A 7,829-nucleotide genomic window follows, 5' to 3' on the forward strand; every position below is an offset into this window, starting at 1 on the left:
TTTTTTTTTTTTTTTTTTTTTTTTTTTTTTTTTTTTTTTTTTTTTTGGGGTTTTTTTTTTTTTTTTTTTTTTGTCTTTTTTTGTGTCCGGCAACGGATCGCAACCCTCAGTGTCGCGCCCGTACCGGACCGGGACCGGCAACGGGATCGCAAACCTCGGTGCCGCACCCACACCTCGCTCAGCCAGTGAGCGGGAACCGGTCTGTATGTGGGATCCGAACCCTCGGCGGCAGCACCGCCATGCTCCCAAGCGGCGCACTGTAGCAGTGCGCCACCGGGCCGGCCCTATACTAGGGTTTCTTAGGGCTCTCTTCTGTACTATTGATTTATCTATCCAATATTGTGCCAATAACATATTATTGAAATTATTGTGGCTTTATAATTATTTTAATATCTTGTGAGAAGTCCTTTCTTGTAGTTGTTTTATAAAATGCCCTAGAATTATTTTATTTTGTCAAGTTAACAAAGCAAGCACATTGGGATTTGGGGATCCTTATTTAGGAACATGGGGTATTTTTGTGTTCAGATCTTTTTTTATATATTTTTAAGTCTTATACTCATCTTCATCCATTTTCCATAATTCATTTCACTATTTTATGTCTTTTGTTGCTGCTATTATGATATTTTAAGTTTTTTCTATTATATTCTTTGGATTGGTTATTGCTGGTAAATAAGAAAGCTATTAATTTTTGTCTATCTTTTTATAGGGCTTTACTGAAATAATTTATCCAATGAGGGTTCAGTTGATTCTATTAGCTTTTTATATACATAATCATATCATCTGAAAATAACGACAGTTTTTACTCTTTTCCAAATTATTATGTTTCTTTTCTGCTTCATGTATATTGCATTGGCTAGAACTTCCAAACAATGTCAGTATACATATCTTGTCCATGATTTGAATGAGAATTCCTCTAGTGTTTTACTATTAAGTAAAATATTAATTACAGGTTTAACATAGATATTTTAAAATATTTTAAAGGAGTAACTTTCTGGTCTTAGTTTTCTAGTTTTTATCTTTAAAAATCAGAAATATTGAATGTAATTAAATACTTTTGGGTCATCTATTATATTATTGCATAATTTTTCTACCTAAACTGATATTAGAAGACTTCCTTTTATTCCTTTGATATGCTCTGAGGGATGAATGGTTCTTTTAACATATTGATCAATTCTGTCTACTAATACTTTAACTAGAATTTTTATAACATATGCATATTTAAGATTGGTCAGTAGTTTTCTGTTTTCATGTGTAATTTTGGTTAGGTTATAGTATCTGTCTTCATTTCATAAAATGGATTAGGTGGCTTTCTATGTTTGTCTATACTATGCAACAGTTTACCTAAATATTTATTTCCTAATTGTATGGAAGAACTTACCAGCAAGACTATCTGTTTTAAGATAATTTTATATGTAATTCTTTGAAAGCATTTTCCATTTCATTAATGATTACCAGGATTTTCATTCATTTTCTTAAGATGGTCAAGTTTATTAGAATCAAGATGATTATGTATATTGTCTTATAATTAAATAAAGTCTTTGCCACATTCATATTTATATTTTATATTATATTTATTATATGTTTTTTAATAGTCTAATATCTGATTTCTGTTTTTCTCTTTAAAAAATTAAGTTTTCAAACATTTGACATGTTTGAAGAATTAGTTCCAGGTTTTCCTGTTTTTTAATTATTTAATTTCTACTTTTATCTTTATTATTTTCTTCCTTCTGCTTCTCCTGTTTTGTATTGTTCTTCTAATCTTGGAATTATTCATTACATTTTTTCCCTTTTTATATGATGGTAGTATATAAAACTTTGAATTTACTCCCAAGTACAGTTTAGACTCTATCTCACAAGTTTTGAACTGGAGCTTTCTATTTAAAAATTTTTTTTAGTAGTCAATAACGGTGATTTTGATCACCTTTTGAGTGTACTGTTCTTTAGGATTTTAAAGTTTCCAAGTGACTGGATTTTGTTTGTTTATTCATTTAATCTTCCATTAGTAATTTCTAGTTTTATTGTGGTTTTTTTTTTTTTTTTTGGTGGTTGGCCAGTATGGGGATCTGAACCCCTGACCTTGGTGTTATTAACACTGCACTCTAACCAACTAAACTAACCAGCCAGCCCCCTTTTCATTGTTTTTTTGGTCAAAGAAAATGACCTTTATCTTTTATCCTTTTGAGTTTTATAGAGTTTTTTTTTTGAAACTAGTTTATGATCTATTTTAGTAAGTTATGAATCCTTGAAAAAATAGGATATTTAATTTTTTATAGGTTGAGTTATTTCTTCTAAGCTTTAGTGCATTTATTTTCTGCTACATGACTTCAAAGGTGAAACAAATATTTTAAAGTCTCTCAACAACTGTCATTCTGTCAACTTCTTATGTATCTGTTTTTTCTCAGAATATATATTAATATTGTTTTTTCAGTTTTCTACTATTTTTGATTTGGTTATTAAATGTCTAAAATTTTATGACCACTACATCTCATAATTAAGTGTACTTTCATCAAATAAAAAATGACCTTCCTTATCCTGCTTTAAGCTTTTGACATGTTGGAAGCTTAGTTTGTCTAAAATTAATATAATTAATGTTACCATTTCTTACTTTTCATTTCTCTATGCTTGATAAAAAATAAAATAAAAAGATACACACACGCAAACATAGATATGTATGTATCTTTTTGTTTTAGGTGTATCTTCTGTAAGAAGCATATATTTGGATTTTAATTTTTAACCCAATATAAGAGTATTGGTCTTTTAATAGGGGACTCTAACCCATCTGTTTTTAAATCAGTATTGATATATTTGTTCTTAACTTCTTTCATCTTACTTCAAAAAAATTTTAAATGTTGGCTTGTTATTTGCTTTCTCTCTCATACTACGTTGATAGGGCTTGTATATTTTCAATTCTCCTGGATTTGAAAGGTGTGATCCCTGTTTTCACTTTCGCTAGCAATTATCTAGCTATTACTGTTTTCTTCTGATTTATATTTTTTAATCATCAAAATAGAGACAATGAGAAAATTAGCATATTTTTACCAATCCTTCAGAAGTGTCTCCCACATGCTTTCAGCCTTTGTTAATATAACCTTAGGTTTGAGATCCAGGTTACTAATGTTTACGTTCTATATCTTCTCTTCCAAAGAATGATATTGGCCCTTTGCATTCTGTTGCATAACCATATTTAGTGGGTTTCTTTTTTCAAAAATTTCATTCTAATTTAATTGGTTTTATTTTTTGCTGAAAGTTCTTTTGTGCCGTGATATCCCATTCTTGTCTTTAACTTTGAATTGTTTCTTGGTGTGCATCTTCAAGAAAATATTTCAAGGGGGACATTTGTTTTAAACCTTGCAAGTTTAGTTCTGTCATGAGCTGAATTGTGTCCCCCCAATTCATATGTTGAAGCCTTAACACCAATGTGACTGTATTTGTATAAAAGGCCTTTAAGGAGGTAATTAAGGTTAAATGAGGTCACAATGGTGGGGCCTAATCCTTGAGGACTGGTGTCCTTATAAGAAGAGGAAGAGATAACAGGAGTGAACACACACAGAAGAAAGGCCATGTGAGGATACAGTGAGAAGGTGGCCATCTGCAAGTCAGGAAGAGAGGCCTCACTAGAAACCAACCCTGTTGGTACCTTGATCTTGGGCTTCCAGCCTCCGGAACTGTGAGAAAATAGATTTCTGTTGTTTGAGCTACCAGTTTGTGGTATTCTGTTATGGCAGCCCAAGAAGACTAATATATCTTTACATATAGATTTCTGGACTTCATATCATAAAATTATTGGGTCACACATTTTTTCATAGTGAGTTGTAATCTCTGAAGGGTGCCAGGGAGGGGAGGGCGAGAGTGGGAGGAGAGGAAACTATGTGGCTATTTCAAAAACCAGTGCTTGGATTTAGAGGAATGGCAACCCACTTTGCAGATATCACTGAATCAGGTGAAAGAGGGTTTGATTTCTTCCAGCCTTTTTTTTTTTTAATAGATAGGAGGCACATGGATAGATTTTCTCAGCTTAGCTCCTTAAAAATGATAAGCAGTAGGAATTCTCTCCATCATTCCTAATTCCAGCAAGGTGGAAAGCCATTATTAGTTTTTGCTGTAGTGTGTTTTCATCTTTTTCTTAGTCTTCATAAGATTGTTGTCAGATCTTGCAGAGAAATTTCTATCTTTGATAACCTTACAGAGGACACCATCTCTTCTCAGCAGGCTTGTGAAAACCCTCTCTCTAGTAGAAAACAACTTGATGTTATGAAGGGGTCAAAATAGCAGGTATCTGAATACTCCACTAGAATGAGGAAGCTTAGAAACTCAACTTTTGTCTTTTGAGATTCACATATTTGCAATCATATTGATGGTATTACTCATATAATAGCCCGCTAGAGGCCCTGAAAGCCAGGACAATGGTTTCTTTGCACCATGGAATTTCTAGCTGGGTTTCTAACCAAAAACAACCTAAGAGAGAAGGATGCATGGCTCCCATTGTGGTGATTAAATGGAGAGCTAACATAGATATGTTAAGTCAGGGACTGGGGATGCTCCTTCTATTTTGTTTGTTCATTTGTTCAGTCTTTTATTCATCATTCAACACATTTTACTGTGTAACTGTTACAAACCAGGCACTGTGCTAGGTGCTGGGTGAGAATGCCATACACAAAGCAGATAGCCCATGTGGTGACCCTTTCAGTGGAGTTCTCAGGGCTGTGGAGCACCTGTGGGAAAGTGTGTCTATGCACTTTGAGAATTCTCTCCCAGGAGCCCCAGTGGACAGGGCAACTGGCTGAAAGTTCTAGCTAAGTGTGCAGATTTGGCCTCCATGTAAGGAAGCACTTTCCAACCATTAGACTTGTTCATCAGCAGAGCAGTTTTCTTTCTGAGGTGGTAAGTTCCCTGCCACTGGAATGATGCATGCTGAAGCTGTCAGGGGTACTGTGGATGAAGTCTCAGAATGTACCATCTAGAACTGTGAGCTCCTTGAAGATGGGTCTAGGTCTCATTGTAACTGGTGCCTCACAGTGTCTGGCACATGGCAGGCATTTAACAAAAGTTTGGCAGGTAAGTGAGTGGATAGATGAATGTAGGAAGAGGGGCTGCACTAGATGGTCTTCCAAGGTCCCTGCAACTCTGAGATTCAGAGATTTCCTATTAAGTCAGGCTTCTCACCCCACCGCGAAGATGGGCATACTCACCGTGCAACGGGGCTGCCTCCAGGGCTCTCCATCCACTTGCATTGGTAGCAGCTTGTTAGTCCTGGAACCCCGAAAACCGAGAGAATAGTGAGCTTCTTGGAACTGGAGAATCAGGGTTGTTTCCCCTCAGGGAAAAAGGAGTGGGAAGACCTTATCTACCTGGGGAACCTGTTAAAAATAGATTTCTGAACCCACCTCAGGGATACTGATTTGGCAGGTCTGGGGCTGGGCCCAGGGCTCTGTGTTTTAATAATCACTATGGGTGATTCTGTTGCCTTGGTCCTTAGACCCCACTTTGAGAAACACTGCCATGGGTGAGCAGTGAAATACACAGAAGTCTGGGAAACAGTGTCCAACGAGCATGGCAGCACCACTGCTGGGCAGACCCTCCTCAGTCAACCAGCCAGAGGGCCTGCAGTTCATGCCAAGAACTTTACTCTGAAATGGGAAAGGGCCTGGTCTTTATGCTGAGTGAGAGGTTACATCATGTCATGAGGTAACGTCTCCAACTCATACAAGGTATAGCTCAGGTCTGAGTGTGTCTTGTCTTGCACTCAGTCCTAACCATCTCCTCTTTCATCTTGTGAACAACAGCACACTCTGGATTGCATGGACTGTGGACTAGGCTTAGCTGGGAGAGGGGGTCATCTAGGCATATTGTCTGGGGCAGGAGGAGAGGAGAAAGCGTTGCTCTCTTGCTTGGGACATGGCTTTTCTGGCATATGGATTCGCAAAAGGAGAGATATGAGGTCTTCTGACTTCTTCTGTAGAAGAGTTTTGAATTCATGCTACATTTGCTTTAGAAGGAAAGAACAGGCCCTTTTGGAGGTCTCTGGTCTGGGCGAATGGGGAATAATTACCACTGACTGGCTGAGAAGCCCCACCTGAGCTTGGCATCTGTCCTTTTTTTTGAAATTACGAAATGAGAGAGGAAAGCTGTGTTTTGATGTGATGATTCTCTGACTAACCCTGAGGATATTTAATAATAAAAACAATAAATCTAATAGTAAAAAACAAATAATAAGAGGAAAGAGTGGCATTTTGGTTCCTGGGGCTGAGAAGAGTATTTGGAAAATGCCCAGGGGGATAGGACTCCTGGCTCACCCGCTCTGTTCTACCTGGAAATAGATCTACTGAAAATGAAGAAAAAGTCCTCCCCATTATGCATGGCTTTTTTTTATTTCTCAGGGATCAGGATGTTATGTTCTCTGTGGTCTACATAAGTTATGGCTTAGATGAGTTAACAGAATGGACCTATTCAGTATTAGAGTCCCAGAGACGGGACAGGACTAGAGAGATTAATCTGGAAAACAGGGGCCCTAGCATAACAACAGCTCAGAAAGAAAGGGGAGCAAAGCTTTGGAGAATAGAAAAGATAGAGAAGACAAAGAGAGGGAATGAAGAAAGGGGTTAGTGGAATAGACCTTCAGCTAAGAGACATCAGGGAGCCAGCTGTGGGGACCTTTCTGAGGGATGCAGTTTCGTGCCAAGAACGGAGTTTCCTCCAATGTACTCTGACGACACTTGCCCAAGAGGCTCTGGGAGAAAGGGATCTGTGGTTGAATATCTTTGGGAAGCCCTGCATGTTGTGGTTCCCTCTAGGAGATCCCCAAGGTGTACTAATAGATTTGATCCGTAGCAATCAAATGGTAAAAGAAAAGGAATAAAGACTTCTGAAATGATCAGGTGGAGGAAGAATCTGAGACAAAACAGAGGCAACTGAAATCAGACCTCTATTAGATCCCATCTCTTCCAGGAGCCTGCAGTGGCTGACCTGTGTGGTCCATACCCAGAAGAGTTGTCATCCTCTTAGTCAATTACGACAGGTCTGCTGATGTTGATGGGTTAGTGTAAAAAGGCTTATAGGAGATAGCATCTCCAAGGCCACTATCCAAGAAAAAGCAGAGCAAGCAGAAACCTGGTTTTTAATCAGAGTGTGTCCCCTGGCATATCTCTAACATGTTAATTTGAAGATATTAAAAAAGGCAAGGAGTTGGACCTCTGGTTCTCTGGATCTCATAATCTTATACTCCTGTTTAGAGAATTTCACCAGGTCATTTTAAGAGAACAGCAAACTGGTTGTGGTAGATCCTCTAGTTGATGTCCTGGACAGTTGCATTATATCCTGTTTGGAAAAGGGTCTACAAAGATGTTCTTTACAAATGTTAACAATCTTCTGTGTCCCACTTTCTCAGCCCTGACATCCAAAGATGGCTTCCTATCTGTCCTCTGCAAGAAGGTTTAGGGAGGGGGGGAGTCTCAGAGGCTGCTGGGTAATGAGGACACATACCTGATGGTGACAGAGGAGCACTGGGCCAGCCTCCTGCCTGCACTCTTCAGGCCAGTGTAGATCTGCCCCATCTCCATGGCTCCCTCCAGCCCCACCACTTCAAGGAGCTGGTCACCAAGGTCTGCAGAGTGAGACAGCAAAAGCAATCAATGTACATGCATCTCTCTGTTCCTTGGGCTGGCTCTGGCCAGGACTGGTCCTGAGATGGCTGACCCAAATCCATCAGCATCTTTTCATTTCCCACCAAACTTTCCCCAAGGGTCAGTGAATATACCTTTTCATGAAGAGAAGCCCAGTTGTAGTGAAACAAGATTTTGATACAGAACATTAATATTCATTCAGTTAATAAG

General features: G+C 38.2%; 1 long non-coding RNA gene across 3 annotated transcripts in view; it reads right to left on the reverse strand.

Annotated features, from left to right (window-relative positions):
* The window catches only part of LOC103594639, a 25,675-nt gene extending 18,079 nt beyond the window's left edge, over positions 1-7,596 (reverse strand). For all 3 annotated transcript variants that reach the window (XR_550869.1, XR_550868.1, XR_550867.1), the window contains exons 1-2: positions 7,480-7,596; positions 5,190-5,250 (exon numbers count right to left, since the gene is read on the reverse strand). This is a non-coding gene — a long non-coding RNA (uncharacterized LOC103594639). The remainder of the gene's footprint in view (positions 1-5,189; positions 5,251-7,479) is intronic.
* Between the last annotated feature and the right edge of the window lie 233 nt (positions 7,597-7,829).

The sequence above is a fragment of the Galeopterus variegatus genome, unplaced genomic scaffold (genome assembly GCF_000696425.1).
Source record: "Galeopterus variegatus unplaced genomic scaffold, G_variegatus-3.0.2 Scaffold1596, whole genome shotgun sequence".
Classification (NCBI taxonomy): Eukaryota; Metazoa; Chordata; class Mammalia; order Dermoptera; family Cynocephalidae; genus Galeopterus; species Galeopterus variegatus.